General features: G+C 37.9%; 1 long non-coding RNA gene across 1 annotated transcript; it reads left to right on the forward strand.

Annotated features, from left to right (window-relative positions):
• Window positions 1-11,817: 11,817 nt before the first annotated feature.
• On the forward strand, window positions 11,818-12,624 carry LOC146703147 (uncharacterized). The gene is made up of 2 exons (XR_014922092.1): window positions 11,818-12,163; window positions 12,338-12,624. It is a non-coding gene; the product is annotated as an uncharacterized LOC146703147 (long non-coding RNA).
• Window positions 12,625-21,859: the final 9,235 nt, after the last annotated feature.

Raw genomic sequence — 21,859 nt, forward strand, 5'->3', positions numbered from 1 at the left:
TTTGATGATACCAGCCCAAACCAGTACTCCACCTCCACCTTGCTGGCGTCTGAGTCGGACTGGAGCTCTCTGCCCTTTACCAATCCAGCCACGGGCCCATCCATCTGGCCCATCAAGACTCACTCTCATTTCATCAGTCCATAAAACCACAGAAAAACCAGTCTTGAGATATTTCTTGGCCCAGTCTTGACGTTTCAGCTTGTGTGTCTTGTTCAGTGGTGGTCGTCTTTCAGCCTTTCTTACCTTGGCCATGTCTCTGAGTATTGCACACCTTGTGCTTTTGGGCACTCCAGTGATGTTGCAGCTCTGAAATATGGCCAAACTGGTGGCAAGTGGCATCTTGGCAGCTGCACGCTTGACTTTTCTCAGTTCATGGGCAGTTATTTTGCGCCTTGGTTTTTCCACACGCTTCTTGCGACCCTGTTGACTATTTTGAATGAAACGCTTGATTGTTCGATGATCACGCTTCAGAAGCTTTGCAATTTTGAGACTGCTGCATCCCTCTGCAAGATATCTCACTATTTTTGACTTTTCTGAGCCTGTCAAGTCCTCCTTTTGACCCATTTTGCCAAAGGAAAGGACGTTGCCTAATAATTATGCACACCTGATATAGGGTGATGATGTCATTAGACCACACCCCTTCTCATTACAGAGATGCACATCACCTAATATGCTTAATTGGTAGTAGGCTTTCGAGCCTATACAGCTTGGAGTAAGACAACATGCATGAAGAGGATGATGTGGACAAAATACTCATTTGCCTAATAATTCTGCACTCCCTGTATTGCACTTGCTTTGTCAAACTGAGCATTGGAACATATTAAAATGCCTCAAAACATTCTTGAAGTTTTCACTTCTGACCTTTGCATATAGAACAAAAAACACATTTGAGATAGATATAATGTGATCAAGAAACTAAAACACGGTCATGCTAGATTTATCTTTAGATCTTTATTGGGGAAAAAAAAATACTATTAGCCAAGGATTATGTTTTTGTCTTTTGAGCAACTGGAGTCCTGCTGTCTGCGTAATTATACTCACAGACAGGTAGAAAACATCTTCTACAATGAGCTGTGGCAGTAAAAGTTTCTATTCAGACTTTCTGTGAAAGGTTTTATTCTAACACTGTCTATGCCTGAATCATCTTAGAGTTTGTGACTCACCATTTCCAAAAATACATAAAAAAAAAGATGGTTTCTCTGAAATGGTGGTAAGAGGGGAAAGAAATATTTAGACGTATAGATAAAATGAACTTGCCAGAAATTGGTACAGGAAGGAGATCCTATCAACTTTCTCCCTACTTCAATCATTTTCATGAACAGACATTCTGGTGTGGGTTTTAAACTTCCTACTTCTCATTTTCTTTTTGTCACTTTCTCACTAATTTATAATCTTATCTTGGTTTCCACACTCTCCATTATGTCTCACTGGGTTATCTGTACTGCAGCCTCGTCTCTTTTTCTTTCCGTCTGTCATGCAGTCCTTTCTTGTCTGTCTCTCTCTTTCGTGTTTCTTATTGATTTGATCCTGTAGTCTGCCCCTAATACTCAGTCCGGTTGGGTGGCGGCACAAGCTCATGATGCAGCGAAATGTCAGGTACCTTTGGGAAGACGAGATTAGAGAGCTCAGAGCGATCAGTCTGTCTTTGCCCCCTCTTCTAATCATTTTTTTTCTCTCTCCCCTCGCTTCCTCTTTCTTTTCCACTCCTTCATCTCACCCTCTTTGCTGTTTCCTTTCCTCCCTTCTTGTTACTCTTTCCCTTCACTCTGCCTTGCTAATCCTCTCAAGTGCTGGTTTTTCCTAAACCATATTAACACAGGGATCATCTTTGAGTTGTTAAATTTAAATGGAGCTGGGATAGATCTGGCTAGCTTCTGTCAAGTTAAAACCGTGTGTCTGAAGAGGAATTAACATCAGCGATTCTTTTTTCACAGGCAACTGTTATCCCTCTGAATTTAGTGGCCATGGGGTCAAGAACTTTGTTTTACACACGGCGAGGTCGTGGCAAGGTTGGACTGTTATGAAAAGTCTTCAGGGTAAGAGCTCCTCAGCCAGTGTGATGATGGCAAATGATATTCTTGTCAATTAAACGAGAAAATCAGACTGATTGATTACACTGACTTTGCTGGGCAAGGTTAAACATGGTCAGTACTTGCACTGAATAAGCATCTAGGAGCCATTTGAAAGCAATAACAATCATATTTTAAATATTGGTGAAATTAGGGACGTCACCAGAACCGCTACCCGTCCCTTTTAATAACAAAATTCTGAAAATGTGACAGCACACAACTTCACACAGCGTCTCATCACTAGCAGCTGAACATGTGAACTGTAGTGCAGGAAACTTGGTGAAGTGTATTAAAGACTGACAACCTGGCCCTTATGAAGAATTTACAAAGAACAGCAAAACTAAAGCGAAAGAACGGTGACTATGACCAACACTCATGCTAACGTTAGCTATTTAACCTTAGCAATTACCCAAGCCATCTGTTATCATTGCGATGGCGTCTAGCAGCTATGGCTAATAATAAAACAATGACACTAATGTCGGAGCCAGGCAGCAAGCATTATCAGTCCTGCCTGTATGTAACATTAATAGTCAGTGTTAATTTAACAGGATAGCATAATTATTTGTGTCTAAACTATGGTATGTTTCTCTTGAAGTTCTAGCTAAGAAAAGCAGCTAGACAGCAAGGAAAATATGATACAAAGACATGAGAAGGAAAATAAATAAACAAGGCTGTCGCTGAATACATTTACATGAACAATTATTGTTATATTATAAGCCGTTTAACATTATTTTCCCTGTATTATCGGGAATTGAGTATTTTCCAGGGTATCTGTATCAAGTCTGAAATTCTATTATTGTGACAGCCATTATCTGTCTTGCTTTCTAATTTTGCTGTTGCTCCTGGCTAAAGGCAGATGGCTGTGTAACACCTGAGACCCAGTGAACAGCTTTAAAAGTAACAACAGGTTTTTAGTTTACCCTATTAGTATATTGGGTGAAGACTACCAAGGTGTTTAATCATTTAGTTGACTAATTAGAAACATCATCCTTGTCTAAGGCGCTAGGAAAGAAAAGCGTCTGGACTTCTTTTAGTTGCTTGAAGACGTTTCACCTCTCATCCAAGAAGCTTCTTCAGTTCTAGGGTCAAATGGTGGAGAGTCCCAGCCTTGAGCCCTGTGGGAGTATCCCCCCGAGAGGGACAATGAACCCCCTAATGATCCTCTATCTAATCATTAGGGGGTCCTGACCTGGATAACTGAGAACCTTCACAGACATCATCATCCTTGGATGAAGTGGAGGGTTTAGAGCAGGGGTGGGGAACTCCAGGCCTCAAGGGCCGGTGTCCTACAGGTTTTAGATATCACCCTGGGTCAACACACCTGAATGAATTTATTAGTTCATTACCAGGTCTTTGTTGTAAAAGTAATGGGTGAGCAAGCTGGGATGTCGGTATAGCTGTAGCTGTGAGGTCATGATTATATTATTTTTTTAAAAAGTTATGTTCTTATCATCCATAGAAAAGTCAAATTTGTCCTCCAACAATACATGCTCATTTAGGACTTGGAAATGAAAAGTAATTATGGTTTATAGTTTATTTTCGGTAAAACGCTTTATAGTTTATAACAGGTAGGTAAGAAATATCTATTTTTCAATTTTCAGAGGCAGCAGTCACAAACAGCTTTTTCCAAAACTAAAAGCAAGACAAAGTAAAGACAATAAAAGATCAATAAGGACAAAAAGAGGCTAAATGAATAAACAAACAAATCAATTAATAAATAATAAAGAATGCTAAATAAAATAAGACCACAAATAATGAATGCACACTGCATCTTTATAAAGCAAAAAAACCCCAACTTTTTTTGTTTTTATTTAATAATTTATTTAGACTAAGTATCAACAGACAGGAGATGCAGTTTGTTTGCCTTAAACCTGCAAGCCTTACCGGTCTGCTATCGATGGTATATTTTAAGAACTAATAAATATTTCAAATATTTAAAAAAAAAGATCCAAAGGAATGTTTAAGATGCTAATAAAGGATTATCAGTTGCCACATTTGCAGTCCTCAAACTTTTGAACTCGCTTGAGTTTTAAAGCTGCCTGATCGCAACATAAAAAACTGACTCACTACGTATGCTACCAGTGATGGGAATAACAGCGTTACTTTTTTAGTAACAAGTAATCTAACTAATTACTATTACTATCGTTACAACGCCGTTACCATTACTAACACGAAAATGCAGTGTGGTCATGTTACTATTTTTCAACAAAAAGACGGTTGAAGCTGTGTTCGGGTTACCGCAGCTTATATGAGTTGCACTGAAGTAGCTGCAAGTAATCTGGATGCTACAGCTTTAAGCAGCTGCGTGCTCCCGTGGGCGGCAATCACTTTCTGGTAGACAAATCACTTTTTGGCAAAACACCTGGATCTAGGGGGAAAACAATCGCATGAGTGCTGCTGTTTGACTGAGGAAGAAAAAAGTAGTCGTGGCAAGCCAATCACATGACCACTTCAAGATGAGAAAGCAACAAGGTGATATATACCAGTTTTTAAATTGTGTTGATAGGCCACGTAAAACCAGAGTCATGATAAACAATATATAAGCGTGTTTTTCCTGAATACTTTCGTCACATTTACTGTCTAAGGACAGAGCTACCAAGCACTCTCTGTCATGACCAAAAAAACAAACAAACTGCCCTTTCGTGTTGGTGGAAAAATGCACCATGTCGACCAATCAAAAAATGATATGCCAACATGACATTTGGTTGTTTAGGGAAGAGGGGAAGTTTTAGGAGTGACGTCGAGAGAGCGAGAGCGAGACATAGCAGAAAAAGAGAGAGAGCGAGTTTTGAGATGTGAAAGATTTGTGACGTTTAGCATGTTTGGAGTGTGTAGTTAATGTGTTGTCTTGTGTAGTTAGTGTGTAGCGTTGTAGATAGTTTGTGTTGTGTGTCAGAACAATGAGGCGACTGCTGTCTGCAGGTATCAGGCTTGTGATGTTCTCCTTTATAGTGGACAGAAATAATTTTTTTGGAGTGGCACAAATAATTTGTGTGGCATCTTACTGAATGCAGACAACCTGATTGTTATGTAAATAGTTTGAAATGGTTATAAAACAAGAGTAAAAGGTAAGTGGCTGTAAATAACTTCTTTGCAATTAAAATTCACAATTTATATTTGCATTTAAGGTTATGAAATATGATTCAATGAACATGTTTGTGGTTGTTACAGTGAAAATATCACTTAATATCGCCAATTATACCCTGGACCCCAGAGGTTTAAACATTTTTTTAAAAGTAACGCAATAGTTACTTTTCAAGTAATTAATTACTTTTAGAATCTGGTAACTCAGTTGCTAACTCAGTTACTTTTTTGAAGAAGTAACTAGTAACTATAATTAATTACCTTTTCAAAGTAACTTGCCCAACACTGCTTGCTACCCACTTCCTTTCTTCCTATACTTGCAGTCGAAAGGCCTCATTGATAGCTTAGACTGACGACACGGTCTTAAGTGGAGCAGTGTTGTTTCATTTCGTACTGTGTGCCTTTTTTCAGCTGTTATTTTAGGTTTGCTTTAGCAAAAAAACATATTTGAAAGGTCTTTGCCAAACAGGCACATGATTGGAATGGATTGTCCAGTAAATGGGTATTATTGATTGGTTTTGTCATCATTGGCATCTAGTGGATTTCATCATTTTTTTTTTTTTTTGTAATAAGAAAATTAATTGTTGGACGTGTAGACGCTAAGGCAGTTGCCTTACCAGCATAAAGGGATGCGATTTGTGTGCGTTTGTCACTTTATGCCCGTCACATTATGCAGGAGAGCATGGTTGCCCCCTACTCACTTTTCCTTGACAACTTAAAAAGCAAGAATGGAAAAAAAAAAAACAGCACAGAGCTTAATAATCGTTGACATGAAAACCAGGGTCGTAAAAATAGAAACGATTCAATTCATTCCTTAATACAAAACAATGGTAAAAAAGAATGAAGAAAAAAATCATGTCAAATTCTTATATTTGTGAACCGAACAAAGGAAAAAAAAAAGAGGACGAGTTCATCAGGGTCGCAGATTTGTTTACAAATAAGGGAACAGGTAGAACAAAGACTGTTTCAGAACTTGTGTGAACAAAAGGCGCTATCCTAAAAACTCATACAGAGAAACGAGAGAAAAAATTCACAAGGGAGGAACGTTTTCCTGTTATGTCACATATCGCTCCCTTCAATCCTTGGCTGTTATCCCTGTGGGATGGTCATAAGGTCAGTGTCACCATAAAAGAGAAAAACACACAAAACACCCACATGTGCTGCATAAATATGAGGTATAAATAATTGATATTCTGTACCGTTATAATAAAAAATCTCTGTAGCTATTGGAACACATACTGTTGTAATGACACTATTTCCTGTCAAAAAATAACATTAAAATTAATTACTACCACAGCTGCCATAAATCCTGACTCTACCTCTCGAGTGTCAACATTCCTGATTAGTTGTAGCTATTCTCCCTGTACAGAGCATAAATGCACTTGCTGGAAGCCAATGATTTGACTTCCGCCTCCAACTCGTTCCACCGTTGGTCATTTTGAGAAACTGTGAAAGCTTTAGCTCCATTTGCACTCGAAGAACAGCACCCTTTTACTGTGCGGTGTTACACATCAATCTCCTTTAGTGTTACTGTGGTCACAAAATGTCTTAAAAAAAAAAAATCAATAAAACAGAAGTCTAAAAGTGCCTTTTGGCAATCGGCCACGGTGATGAATGGATAACTAGCGACTGCTTCTAAATGGCTTATTCACACCGTGATCTCTTTTCAGTATGTTTTGTTATTATAGAAATTTCAAGTCAAATGAATGCAGCACAACACATTCTTAGAATAAGGCAGAAGTAGTCAAGGTATCAAGACAGGAGGGCATTTATTTATTTCCTTATATTTAGTTCAAAACGGAAGGAATCTTCATTAAATACTCAGATACAGTGTTGCAGCAAGAAAACCCAAATATCTAAATGTCTGTTTCTGAGATGACAGCAGTTCAAGTTTCTGCAGTTCTTTTCTGCCGCTCACTGCTCTGAGGAAAAATTAAAAAAAAAAATTCAATGCAAATATCTAATCAGTCAGTCACAACTTGATACATTTAAGACTGTAGACATGGTGAAGATGACCTGATGAAGTTCAAGAGGAGCATCGAAATGGTTAAAAAAAAAAAAAGGGGGAGAGAGTGATTTAAGTGCCTTTCAACATGGTATGGATGTCGGTGCCAGAGTATTTCAGAAACTGCTGATTTACTGTGATTTTTTTTTCTTTTTTTCCCACACAGATGTAACCTCAGTGTTCCGTTTAGCTAAGAACAGGAAAGTTTTTAATTCATTTTTATTTATACAGCTTCAAAGTCACCTCAAGGTGCTATATATTGTAAGGTAGACCCTTCAATAATACATACAGAGAAAAACCCAACAATCATATGACCCCCTATGAGCAAGGACTTTGGCGACAGTGGGAAGGAAAAACTCCCTTTTAACAGGAAGAAACCTCCAGCAGAACCAGGCTCAGGGAGGGGCGGGGCCATCTGCCGGGGTCGGTTGGGGTGAGAGAAGAAAGACAGGATAAAAGGCTCTTTGGAAGAGAGCCAGAGATTAATAACAAGCATGATTCAGTGCAGAGAGGCCTATGAACACATAGTGAGTGAGAAAGGTGACTGAAAAGGAAATACTCAATGCATCATGGGAATCCCCTGCAGCTCACACCTATTGCAGCATAACTAAGGGAGGATTCAGGGTCACCTGATCCTGTCCTAACTATATGCTTTAGCAAAAAGGAAAGTTTTAAGCCTAATCTTGAAAGTAGAGATAGTGTCTGTCTCCTGAATCCAAACTGGAAGCTGGTTCCACAGAAGAGGGGCCTGAAAACTGAAGGCTCTCCCTCCCATTCTACTTTTAAGTACTCTAGGAAGAACAAGTAAGCCTGCAGTAATGGGGTGAAATGACACTATAAGATCATTAAGATAAGATGGGGGCTGATTATTTAAGACCTTGTATGTGAGGAGCAGGATTTTGAATTTTGCAGTCTGCAGTTTGTACTGGTTCATGAAATTTGGACAGGAAGTTCGGAAAAGCACTGCTTAATTTAACAGTCTAGATTTCTACTGCAACAATTGGGTAATGAGTCAGAATTTGGTATAAACAGCATGAAAGCATGGATCCACGTTGCCTTGTCTCAATGGTTCGGGCTGGTGAGGGTGATTTGGTGGTGTGGAGGATATTTTCTTAGCATACTTTGGGATATTACCAGTGAGGTGTATCCTGTGAAGTAATTGGTGAGTAAGCGTGATGTGTACACTAATGGGACAGCACTGACTCACAAGCTTGTTCGCCTCCACTGATCAAATCAAATAAAATCAAATCACTTTTATTGTCACATCACATGTGCAGGTACATTGGTACAGCACATGTGAGTGAAATTCTTGTGTGCGAGCTTCACAAGCAACAGAGTTGTGCAAAATACAATAATGTAAACAAGCAAAATACAAGAATGGCTAAATCTGAAACTAATAAATATATGTACAATATATAATAGTATATGCATTTCTGGATGTGTATACTAAATATTTTTCTACGTGTGTGTGTGTGTGTGTGTGTGTGTGTGTGTGTGTGTGTGTGTACACATATTTTACAAATTAAATAGAGTAAACAATAAATAAAATATATAAAATAAATAAAATAAAATATACAGAGTGAGACATGTGCAAAACAGTGGCATTACTGTACAGTATGGAGTGCATAATGTTAAAGTTCCAGTAGTGAAGCTGAGGTGTCTATGAAGTGTTCAGCAGTCTGATGGCCTGATGGAAAAAGCTGTCAATGACTTACAGTAACTCACATATTAGTGGACATGAGTGGACAGAAATCAGCTGAATAGGTTGTACATGGTATAACGTGTCTGGTTCTTCTTTCTCACTTTTAACTTCTTCGTTGTCTTTTCATGCTGTAATGGTGACAGTAGGTTCCATTAACAATCACGCTGTAGCTTAAACAAACAAAACCGAAACAAAGAATCTGGTGCCTGGGGCAAGTTGGGGGTTCAGGTGGGCTGTGATTCTAGCCTTGTGCTGTACTTCCCTCTTTGCAATCATTTAAGACTTCTGTCTGTAAACACGATAGCTCGAAAGGTTTTGAATGAATTCAGAAATTTTTTTAGAGAGGTTTAGAATGGAGTCATGTTAACAATTCATTAAATTTGGCATGCATCCACCAAGGTCTTCAAAGTCAGCAATGAGTTATTGACTAAAAAGCTTCATAACTTATAACAAAACACACGTGCAGTGTCCACTGTCAGTCTACAAAGTACCACATAAAGGTTTAAATTATATTAGATTTATCTGAAGGTCAAAGTGATAATAATGCTATTTAGAGCCATTTAAAACAGTTTCATACTCCCATTGTTTATATTGACAACTTATAGGTATAGAAGAAAGGATATATGGGGATTCTAACGTTGACATTACTTTGAAGGTCAAACTTTCATAAAACGTCTTTTATCTTTAAAACTGTACTTTCAATCCTACTTTCTTTGTTTTTATTGGCAACATTTAGGAAATGATAGGGTATATGTGGATTCTAAATATCATATTGTAGTTTACATCAAAATATCACATCACATTTGTACTTTGACCTCACTTTCACATTTCATATCTGTTTTTTTTTTTTTATTTGACCCTAAAATGTGTTATCTTTAAAGAGCTAGTTAGAAATTTACTGTAGTATAATATTATTTAATTAGCTCAAGTTGCACATGTCCAATTATTTACAAATCATTATCTATTATTCGTCACTTACTCTTATATAATTTTTATATACAAAATACAACACTGCTTCCTAAAAGTAAATAATGCCCAGAGGGTGAGCTGCCTCATTTGAGGTTTGTTCTCTCTGAGTGCTTCTTGTTTAAATTGTCACTGGACAATTAACCATGGACAGTGTTTAAATTCAGTAAGTTCCACACAGTCTGGCTCAACCAGCCTATGTAGTGCAAAGGTGCAGATTTTCTTTGCTCTAAGATTTTCTTTCCACGAGTTCAAGTACATATGTACATATAAATAGTCTATTCTGACAATAATTACATGGATCCCACGACATATTAAACTAAGAGAGGCTCATAATGTACTGCCATGAAACGTTAATGATGATATGAATACAGTACAATGGATTTGTCATTTTACTGCTTTAAAAAGTTTCTTTTCCCAAACATCAGTGGGTAAAGTGAAACAGGTCTACCTACAAAAGCACACTAAAGGCAGCAAATGATTTACTGTGACGGATCACCTTAAATGACTTTGAGGCATCTCTAGGTACATGGTTTCCAAAAAAAAAAAAAGTGGCTTTCTGGATTGAAAGAAGCTTTGCAAGCTTTGAAAATTAATTTTTGCCAATTACAATAAACGTAATTAGTATAATGCCACAATGATCCTGTACTTGGTCAAATGCAAGGTCAATTGCAGTGTATATGTATTCTACACAGGTCCATTAAAGATGCCAAATATCCTGAAGATGGCTTTACTGTTTATAGTAATTACAGTAATGGCTCGACGTCAATGCACAATGATTTATTAATGTCAACATGATGTACATATTTAATATCATTCATGTAAAACATTTCCAACCCCTATCTGGATTTACAATCTTCGGCAGCGTCCTTGAAGACAAGGTTGAATCTCTGAACCGTACCACGTCCCCTGACATCGCCCACTCCTGCTCCCCAGATGGAACAAGGAGAAGGTGAAGTAGTAGTTGGTAGGAAGGAAGAGAACGCATTGTAGATGCTGCACACACAAATGCCCAGACGCTCAACCACTGAGAAAATGTAAATGTAAAGTAGCAGGACCAGACATAATAATCAACCAATTATAGGTGTGAGCATAGGTAAAGTGACTGACAGCCATTGTATTTTATGTTCATTATGCACAGCAAATTGCTTCATTGCAGGTAATAATGTTTTCTGTTGTAATCTGATAACAAAGTAACAAACGCCTACTGCGTTTTTGACCAACCAGACAAATTGTGTTTGCATTTCTATGTTTTTCACATTTTTTTTTTAAACAAATAATAGCAGCGTGTACACTCTTAATAGGCTCTTAGTGGCGGCTGAACATGTTTGTGCATGTGTCTGTGTGTATGGTATCCCAGCAGTTTCTTTCCACTGCTGTTTGTACTTGTTGAGAGGGATGCTTTTTGTGATAGCTTGTGTACTCACAGCATGTGGCCGTACATTAGGAAAACACATACAGCCAGAGGAGGCACATTAGTATTAAAACACATTCACCCACACTCTCTCTCTCGCTCACAGAGTCTCGAAGAAATGCACACAGAAACAGAAATGCCAAATGCAGATATACAAATAGCAACAAGTAGACATCATTTCCCCGTTCGTCTCTGGTTTTCTGCCAAAAGCTGTCCCTCCTTCAAGCTGAAGGCTTAGTAATGAGCTACCCAAATTGATCAACCCCAGTAAAACAAATAATTACATGCAAATATAATTGTTGATGGTTACTATATAAGTGTGGCAGGATGAATGTTATCCCTCGGTCCAACCCACTTTCAGCCTGGCCCATTAGGGGGCGCTGGTATAAATAGTGGCCATTTGAGTGTCTCTGCATCGCTTGCCTGTGATCTCCTTTTTGGTCACCTGACTTCCTCGGTGTGGTAGAGATCGTTTGTGGGTTACTCCTCTAAAGTCTCCATCGCGGCTGGTCGTAGCTATAGAAGCCTCCTCTGAGCTATTCTGCTTACGTTTTGTGACCCGGCTTACTTGGTACGTAATCAACTTTTGTTACGCTCTCTGCCTTCTATTGTTCTTTTATAGTAATTATTTATTATGTTTCGCAGGAAGTGTGGACCTTAGTTTTGCGCCAAGCTACGCGAACTGAAGTGCTGCTGTTTTGCCTTGCTGTGCTTTTACCGTCTGTTCCCGTTGTGAGAATTCTTTCCCTGCTGCTGTCAGCTTTTACAGTGGACGTCGGCGTGGACAACGGCCATATGCATGCCGGTTATCGGAGTCAGCTGGCGTGCATATTGATTGACTGTTAACTTATCGTCGTGTGGACGGCAAGTTGGAGCAGTACGGCGATTCCGTTTGCTCCAGATTTTAGAGTTTTATTCAGATTGTATGTTGTTTTATTGCTTTTTGATTTGTAGTTTGGATTCTCTGTTACACCACTGGTGGGAGGCCCTTTTTCTAGCTGTAGATCACCAGTGTGGTCCTGCAGTTGGGTTATCCCCCGGTGCTACACATTAGTTTGTTGTAATATATTAAAATTTTCTTTGTTTCTTTTATTCAGATGCGGAGTGCCGACGTGGAGGAGACTAGGGTGCCTTGGTGGTGGGATCCCTTGAGTGTACACACCTGCCTTGTCTAGTTTATTAGTGTGAGTGTGTGATAGTGTGTTGCACTTGTGTTTTGGTGTGTTTTCTTTCTTTAGTTGTGTGTGTGGCATCCCTGCCCCTCCACTGGTAAGCCTCAGCTCTGAATACCTTTTTAAGCATATTTGTATTTGAATATTTATGATTGTTTTTATTCGGTGTTTTAAATAATTACCAATAAATTGTCAATTTGTTTATTATTGAACCTCGTCTCTGGATTGAGTATAGCGAACCTAAGTGCCTTTTTGGTGATTTAGTGTCATTTCCAGTATTCTCTGGGTGAAATTCCCAGGGTGGCGTTGTCGTTCTTTAAAACTGAAGAGTATTTACTTTATATCCCAACCTCGTCTCGCCACATAAGTAATTATAAAATGTTTGTGATGCAAAAAAAAAAAAAGAATTCAGGAAAGTGGCAAATACTTTTTCACAGCACTAAAAATTTATTTTCTATTAGCAAACGCCCACCCTACAGGTGGTTTTTGCTCGTTTGCTTCGCTGATGCATGAAAACACAGACGCCACATCTGTGTTCATATTATCCCTGCATATATTTGTATTGTATATTTCTTCATAAGCAAAAAATTCACAGCGAAAGAGAAGGTAATCAATTACAAGCACTATTAGTGTCTGTCAGATAAACACTTACAGATTTATAGATATGCAGCACAATCCAGTTATACCAAGGAAGGTTTGAAGTACAAACCACGTCCTTAATGCCAGAAACAAATAAGCTAGGTGGCTAATATGTATGCAGATGTAAATGTGTTAGTGAAGTCTTTTTAAACACTTTCACGTAATTATTTTGCCTTATATAAAATGTCTCCCTCTGCTGGTACTGCCACTAACTCCAACTTGTCCATTTCACGCCTTGAAGAGACAAAGCGAGACCAATGCATGGACACGGTGGACCGATGTGTCCAAGTTCACACTTTGCTGTGATACTGCTTGAAATAGAAGCAGCAATTTATTGAAACATGCAAACATACATGGAAACACAGTGTATATAAGGCAAAAACATACTTTGTATGAATCTAAGAAGCTTTAAAGTCAATATTTGGTATGACCGCCTTTATTCTTTAATATAGCCTGATGTTCTTTAAGTAGTCTTCAGGAATAATTCTCCAAGCTTCTTGAAGGACATTCAAAGATCTTCTTTGGATGCTGGCTGCCTTTTGTTACATTGCCTGCCAAGGTGATCTCACACTAGTTCAATAATGTTGAGGTCCAGGCTCTGGGGAGGCCAATCTATGACTATTATTTTGTATTGACAAGAACTGTCTTTCATGAGAGAAAAGACAAAGTATAACAAAAAATCTAAATCTGTAATTTGGCCTTTTTTCCCCTCTGAAACATGTTAAATAGTTCTCATACGTAGAGCTGTTGTGCCTTTGTTTTTCTAACTGTATCCTTCGTTCATAAGAGCCGGTGACAGGTTTCTAAAATATCATAGGTTAGCTAAGGGCAAAGGGATCTGACTTCTTGTCTGTCTTTGAATTTTCTTGTGTTTGTGGGGGCGTGTGATAGATGTTTAATTCATTACACAGGGCAACCAAGGACAAGGAGGAGTTATGGGTTTGGGAAATGTGTGTATGCTTGGGAGGCCGAGGTTATCCTGCGTTTTGTGTGTCTGATTTTGTTTTTCAACTCTCAATGCCATCTGTTGAGTAATGAGTCACCTGTGAGGTCTGCAATGCCAGCACATGCGTGTCTCTGTGGGACTATCATAATTGCTGTCAGAGACTATTAGGATTCACCTCATCAACAACACAGATACGCCCATATCCATACAAACACGTATTAATTGCACTTCTACAAATCCCAAGGAAAGGAAATTGGTAATCAATTCCCATAGCTCTTTTTTTATTTTATTTTACTTTGTCTGTTTAAAGTGCAACAGACAAACTGAAACAGCCTCCCTCTTTCCTCCATGTATAACAATGTAAACACTCTGGGTGTCATTGTTTAATATAGAAAGGTCTTAAAGGCTTTTGTTATTCTGTAATAAGCCTGCAGAGGTCAAGATTCCAGAAAGGTCAGGTGTGCTCATCAGAGATTACTTACATTGACGTTTATTAGAAATGTACTGGGCCAAGACCTTTTACAACACCAACTTCACTGATTTGATCTGTTGAATAAGCGCCTTGAGAGGATTCATGATTAGCCAAATAGCACAGTAATATATACTTTACTTATCCTAGATTTGAGAACGTATTCTATGGCAGCAATAACAACAGTATAGTACTAATCATTTCCGGGTCGACAAGGCCAAAAAAAGTCATTTGCCCTTGTCCTTGTATGTCAATGCTTAACAAATTCATGCATGTCTATAAGTCTGTCATCAAAACAAATATTTTTGAAATCTGGTAAAAACTTGTTTAAGACTATAAAATGACTGCTTTCACTGAATTCACGTTTTTATACCCACTAGACACCTTTCACATCAATAATTAATCAGACATAACATTCAACCTCTAAAATGAAATTTTCTGTTCATAAATGCAAGTAAATAACTGTGATTTGGCATTTTAATGAAAAATTAATAATGCGCTCTGCTCAGCTTTTTTTATGAAGCAGCGAATTTGACAATTTATGGATAACACATTTACTTTAATTATATTTTTAGCATTAAAAATATCATTTAATTTAAATGATATACTGGTGGATTAACCATTACAGGAATATAAAAATGATTGTGGTAACTACCAGTGCAGTTTATTTAGTGTAATGGTGATACAACCTTCTGCGTTGCGTTGAACAATGTCACAGTAGCATCGGCCGATTAAATAAATATATTGATATTTTTTTAAATTGTTGTTTCATTCTGAACTTTCATTAATTTGCCTTTTTAAAAATCCAACTCTGTAAGGACAAACTGCTGAATAGTGCCATAAGGTGGGCGCTCTTTCCGTTTTGTTGTTGTTTGAACTTGATTTAACAGTTGTGCACAACGACATCCTGCACTAACTCGGATTCTCATCATGATTTGAAAGGATTATAAAACAGACAGACTTTGAATTTAAAGAGCATGGTGAGTTGATAGTTGCCTGTCTGATGTGAGGAATGTCCTATTCCAGAACCCTTTGTTATTGTGTTGAGTAGCTGGACTGTATTATGACTTCTTTTACACCTATACTGTATATTTTTTACCTTTAAGAATTTTTTATTATAGGCTTTAATCATATTTTAATCATAAAAAATGGTCTACTTTTCAGTAAGTATTACTTTACATTTGAAATGCAGTTGGAGCAGTTTTTTTGGTTTTCTCATGTAGCCTGTAACACCAAATAAATATAGGAGCTGGTATAGAAGTTCTTCCTACATAACCTCACTGTTACCAGTGAGACAGATTTTAATTTAAATGTTAAATGAGTAAATGTTATGCCTATAATTACTTCCAGTGCCTCTGCTCCCACCTCTTTTCCCTGCATTTCTGAGAATAACGCACACCAACACAAAAGGCGTGCACCCACTCAGCCGAGATCATTGAGACCCACATACCGTGGATGTCTTTTAATCTGAGTAATTGTGTGACTGTGCGCATGCCTTATTATACTCAGTTTCACTGGGCACCTGTGTGTATTTGTGTGTATCTTGGGTTCGTAGCAAGGTCAGCAGCTCTTTCTGACATGTAGTCTTTTCAATGCTCATTTAAATGCAGCACTAATTATTACACTGATAATTACAAATTTCGAAACGCATTCAACCACGTGGGTGCACATGTTTGTTTAAGGTGATTCAACACACAATGAGATGGAAAGAAAGGAGCAGAAGAGACACAAATGCGTCACAGGAAGACTTGATGGGATGTTTAATGAGGAGCTTCATGTGTAAAACTATATTCATAGCAGTGATGCTTCCCGACTGTAGTCTAGCAGATGTTTACAAGAAGTGCAGTGCCAGTAATATGTCTATTCAGTGGTAGCAGAACAATGAAGCAGAGCACACTTCATTTATTAATGAAGCCCTTCAGATATTTTTGAACACATCTATTTTTTTCTTCAAGTTTCTTAAAAGACTGAGACCAAATGTACTGCCTAAACTCGCTGCTTCCCCACGTATAGATTTTACTTGAGCAGATGCATCAGGTTTATTAAAGGCAGCTAAACAACTTAGATGTTTTCTTTGTATCTGTCTGGGAGAGTGAGTCAGTCTGCCATTGATTTACCAGTGCACAATAACCACGCTCTTATTTGTAACATTCAGGCCAACCTGTATTTTCTGCAGGTGGTGAGCTGCTTTATGTGCTACTACAGTGAACTGAGACTGCACAGAGCAAGCATTACTGTCACTCGCTGAAGTCTACCATTGTGGAGGCAAAGTCAGGGATTGGAGGCTGGAGAGGACGCTGAATATATTGATTTAAAAAATATTTGAATTGAAGTAACTTGCACTTCTATATGTGCATACACAAGAACTTCCCTATTGATCACTGATAATATTTGCCATCAGTAAGCAGTAATTAGGAGGTTATTGAGGGTAAATTCTCAGCTAAATGCCTGTTAAATGTAGAATATGGTCATGCAGAATGAGACATTTAAGTTCTTTATAGGCACTAATAAAATGTTCGTGCTACTGCTACTAATATGAACGGTGATGATAATGAAATATAGAAATATAAGCTGTTAGGAAATCTGTGTAAATTGTTACTGGTTTGTGTCAGTTTCAAAGCAAATATTTATTTCTCTCCATGTTTATGTTGAATTTGATATAATATTATTCTGGGTTGGTATTGGTTGTTACTGATTGCTAACTTTTTGGTGGAATGACACAAGTCTAGAGAGTGATTGGTGACCACATTGGAACCGCTTGCTGTGTTCTACAACCAGTCGATGAGCGGTCGCTCATACCTGAAGACCAGTCAGCAAGCCCCTGGCAACTGTTAGCAAAGTGAAATTGGTCACAAAGAAGTATATGTAGCTGCACCAAATATCTCCGTGTGATTTCATTGGTCCCAAGCTGATTCACACAGAAGCTCATACTTTCAATGGCAGACTAGTCTGCAAACATTCTCCAACTACTTTCCCAGCTGTTGTGTAAATTACGACTATTATGTTGCAAACACAAAATAATAATAAAAGCTTCATCTTGCAGACCAGTGGCAATCTACCAGTGACAAAATAATTCATGTAATTCAATGTCAATAACTATGACTTTTTATGAGAAACATGATAGGATTGGGGTGAAATTATTTAATTAATTAATTTATTTATTTAAGTATTTATTGTCATTGTCAGAGAACAATGAAATTGCGTTTGGGGCTTCCGTACAACCCGTAAATAAAATAATGAAGAAAATAATAAATACCCCTTAAAACCCAAGTGTAAATATTTAACCCAGTGTGACTCCAGTGCAATAAGACAATCCTTAGCAACAACATGAGAACATGACAAGTAATGTTCATAAGAAATTCAGACAAAGACCTGAGAAACATGACAAAGTACAACAATGCAATTACATCACTGCTGTGGAGCTTAAACTTTGGTTCAACACATTCAGAGTTCACATCAAAGTCAGAATCAAAACACAGCCTGCATAACAAAAAATAATTTGCATTGAATCTGTTGTAGTTGTTATTATAGTGGAGAATACACACATGTCAAAGGTGGAAAAACAAACCAAGCTGAACCAATAGAAAGAGGAGTATCTATTTACCAAGGAAGCACTGCTTTAGGGTGGACAAGCAAACTGCGGGATATATCATTAAACTAAATACATAAAACATCCTTTATGTCTTTGTCCTTGACATTTCTCTGCTTTTAGATGTTAATTCCCCACTATCCACAGGTCTGTTGATTGATGAGTGAGTCTTTTTTTTTTTAAATCCAGCTGTAACCTTCATCTTTTCTACTCTGTTCTCTTTCTCAGAAGTTTCTGAACTTCAGCGAGTTTTGTATGGCTTACAGCTATATTTAATTGGCATTTCCTCTTGGCAGGCCAATCAAAGGGACCAAGAACATGAAATCGTCACGTTTCCCCTGGCTACTGAATGAAACGGTTCCTGCGGTGACAGGATGAGTGTGTGTTCCCATGACGACCATATGAGTTTTTTGTTCCCGTGGTGATGTGAAACTTGTTCAAGTTCTTTGATTTCCCAATGGACCAGAATGAGAGAGAGAGAGAGAGCGATAATCAGTGGGAAGAAAAATAAATCTAGAAAGATGGGAAAAAGAAAGAAGACACAGAGTGAGAGAAGGAAGTGATAAAGACAGATGGATCAAGAAAAATTGATTTTGAGAGGTTGGGGTCGGAGGGATGCGCGGTAGTGATGGACGAGTCAAACAAGAGGAAAGAAAGGTAGACGCACAGGACTATTGGCATGGCTGGGGGATAAAAACAGATTGTTTTTCTGGTTTTCAGGATCAGTGAATTGAACAGCCCTGCAGCAATCTGAAGTTTATCTCCAAGTTTTATTGCAGCTTCATCCATCCTTCCATCCATGCATGCATGCATCCATTCATGCATCCCTCTGTTTTCCTTTCCCTTTTTGCTGTCATGCTTCTGGCAATTGAGTTCTTCCAAAGGATTCTGCAAAGAGCAGGTTTTGATTTTTTATTTATTTATTTATTTTTTGGTTTGTTTGTTTTAGTTGAACAGGCCTGCAGCAATATGCTATTTATCGCCAACTTCCCCTACAACCCACACTCCTGAGCACAAATATTGTCAAATCTTATTTGGTCCAATGCTCCTTTTTTTTTTTAAGACAGATGAAAAAGTGAAAAACTCCTTTTGTAAAATTTCTTAGTATCTATTGACCGGCATGGTGAAAAGTACACCTTGAAGAAGGGTTTAAAGATCAAGACCTGATGAAAATAATCATATTTATTAGCAAGAATATAGTCATAGAATTAGCTAAATACAATCTCAGATGAACAGCAGCACATGGCATATTACACCATGTTAATAATTATTTTACAAAAATTAGACAATGCAAAAGCAGTGTGAAAAGTGTAAAATAAAATATAAAGTAAGTAAAGGAACACACAATAAAATCACTAATTTGTATTTGTTTTTAATTCGAGACATATGTTTTCTAATGTCACATCTGTGCAAAAGACAATGTGATGCATATAATCACAGGCTTAGTACTGTGAATTCTTACCAGATGTGCGCACATTTAAATTCCAAAAATGTTCTGTTGACAGTGGCCAACTATGAGTATGCTTGTTCATAGATGTGTGGAAAAAAAGGAAGGTTTTTGTTTATATACTAGAGAAAAGAAAGTAACTTGTGGGAAAGTATCTTGGAAAGTATCTTAAACCCATGTCCAGCAGTGCCATAATTAGCAGAATGTGGGGTCATGTGAATGCTACTTATACACTGGTTTCTACAATAGGCGAAGGATTGCTAACTTTTAATCATTCATGTTAGTTAGACCTCTGCTCAGGGTAAAGCCCGCAGAGTCCTGGGAAGAGGGCTAATTAGGCCAAAGGAGTGAAACATTTGTGTTGGTGGACCATGGAGGTGTGGGAAAAAAACAACAAAAAAACCCCCTACCATTGCAGAAGTGTTTGCATGCACTGGCTATGCACTCTACAGCTTACATAAGTTCTGTAAAACTTTCGAGACAAAAACGAGAGCAGAAGTCAGCAGTTACAGTCGGTTCTGTAGGTGCATTTGTTGCTTTCATTACATTTTTATGGATATACTTGAATATTTTCTTGATTTTAATCAATTTGACCACCAGGAGTTTGATCTTATTGAAGATCACTGAAAGTATCATCAGATCATGTAAAATCGTCTGTTTGATGAACTTTGTTGCCATGGTAAAGCCATTCAAGCTTCTAAACAGGGCTTTAGGGTGAACTTTACCTTTGTTTGTGATATAATATTCTCCGCTAAAAAAAATACTAATTTCATGTTAGGTCTCACTTATTCTGAGTCAGTCGTTGGTGACACCCTGGCAGCCTCTCTTCACTAGGGAGAAATGTGTATTCCCAAACCAGTTGGTGAGGTATTGATGGGTAAAATAACTTCCTTGTACTGTAGTTGCTGATTGCCGATTGAGAAGACATGGGATAAAAGCTTAAAAGAGTGATGCAAACCAGAAATGGACCACACAGTCAAAGTAAAAGTTGTACCTTTGGAAATCTGCTTGTTTCACTTGTAAGTGAAAAACTTTGCAAAACGTTAAATATAAAGGCAGGTGGTGTCTGCTTAGGGAAAAGTTGGCAAGATAAGTGCCTGCAAAGTACGGGGAACCACGAAAAGTCTGCAAGCGGCCACATGAAGGAGTTTTTACGATGCAGTGCCAAATATCTCTGTGCAACCAATTTCAGCAAGCAACCTCCTCAGCTCGCAGTAACCAGGTAACACAAGGTAAGCCAAACAAACTAATTTACAGAAGTTTTGCTCCCAAATGCTTATGACTGGTCAGCTGAACAATGAAAATAAGAATCTAAATCTGTGTTATCAAGTGCAGTACTTAGACATTTAGAATAATGGGGAATATTCCAGTTTATTTTCAGTCAGTTTATTTTGAAACATTCTGTAAGGAAAATTTAACAGCCTCTTTCCTGCTCAGAGTCAAGCTTTACTTGAGTCTATAATTAGAAATTCCCTTCTTCATAGCAACAAGTAGCCACTGCTAACTTCAATTGGTCTGTTGGTGTAACCAGTCTATTACCAACCAACATATTACCAACCAACATTCTTAAGGAAGCAAGTGAGCGAATAAAAGTAAATTTACATGTGAACTTCAAAAGACAGGATGAGCAAATGCACGTGTATATTTTCAGAGTATGTCTTTATGAAGGGAGTTACTCTTGTGGGTTTTTACAGAAAAACTGTGGCAGCCTGATTGAATTCAAGGATGACCTGATTAGATTTTACTGATCCAAAGATCACTACGACGACACAAAACACAATTTTAGGCCTCAAGAAACGAATCACTTTGATAATAATTTTTCTGTTTGTTTTTCATTTCCATAAGTAATGAGGAGCAGACGGAGAGACAGATGTAAATTTTAGCTTGGCTTGTTCGAGGCTTATAACTGCAAGGCATATTTCCAAGAGCTTTCCAAAGGATGCGATGTACAGATACAGCAGATCTGATCTGCAGTCTGGCTGCATGCTGTTCAACACTATAGTAACTGTTGTGCGTTCTGAAACAATGGAACAAACAATTAATTTTGGGAAGCTGATGAGGAATGTGAACAGTGTAAGGCAGGTAGAACGTAGCATTTTGGTCTTCATGTTAACATTTAGATGAACCCCAAAGTTTTTTGTTCACCAGCTGTTTTGTTTAAAAGGCCCTAATGTGGATTGTTTTCAAAACAACCTTGTGCAGCAGTCTGGAAACTATGTGCAGTTTGTTGTTCAGATTCCCTCTTCGTGTTTCTCATTGGAACAAACAAAATAATCTAAATGAGGCTTAAAGCAAACTAAACCTCTGCCAATGACATTCTTTTGCCGGGTAATCTCTTGTGCATGTGCATAAGTGTC

This window comes from Copadichromis virginalis, linkage group LG8, assembly GCF_057382275.1.
Source record: "Copadichromis virginalis isolate Kocher_CV1m ecotype Utaka linkage group LG8, C_Virginalis_male_GT1.1, whole genome shotgun sequence".
Taxonomy (NCBI): Eukaryota; Metazoa; Chordata; class Actinopteri; order Cichliformes; family Cichlidae; genus Copadichromis; species Copadichromis virginalis.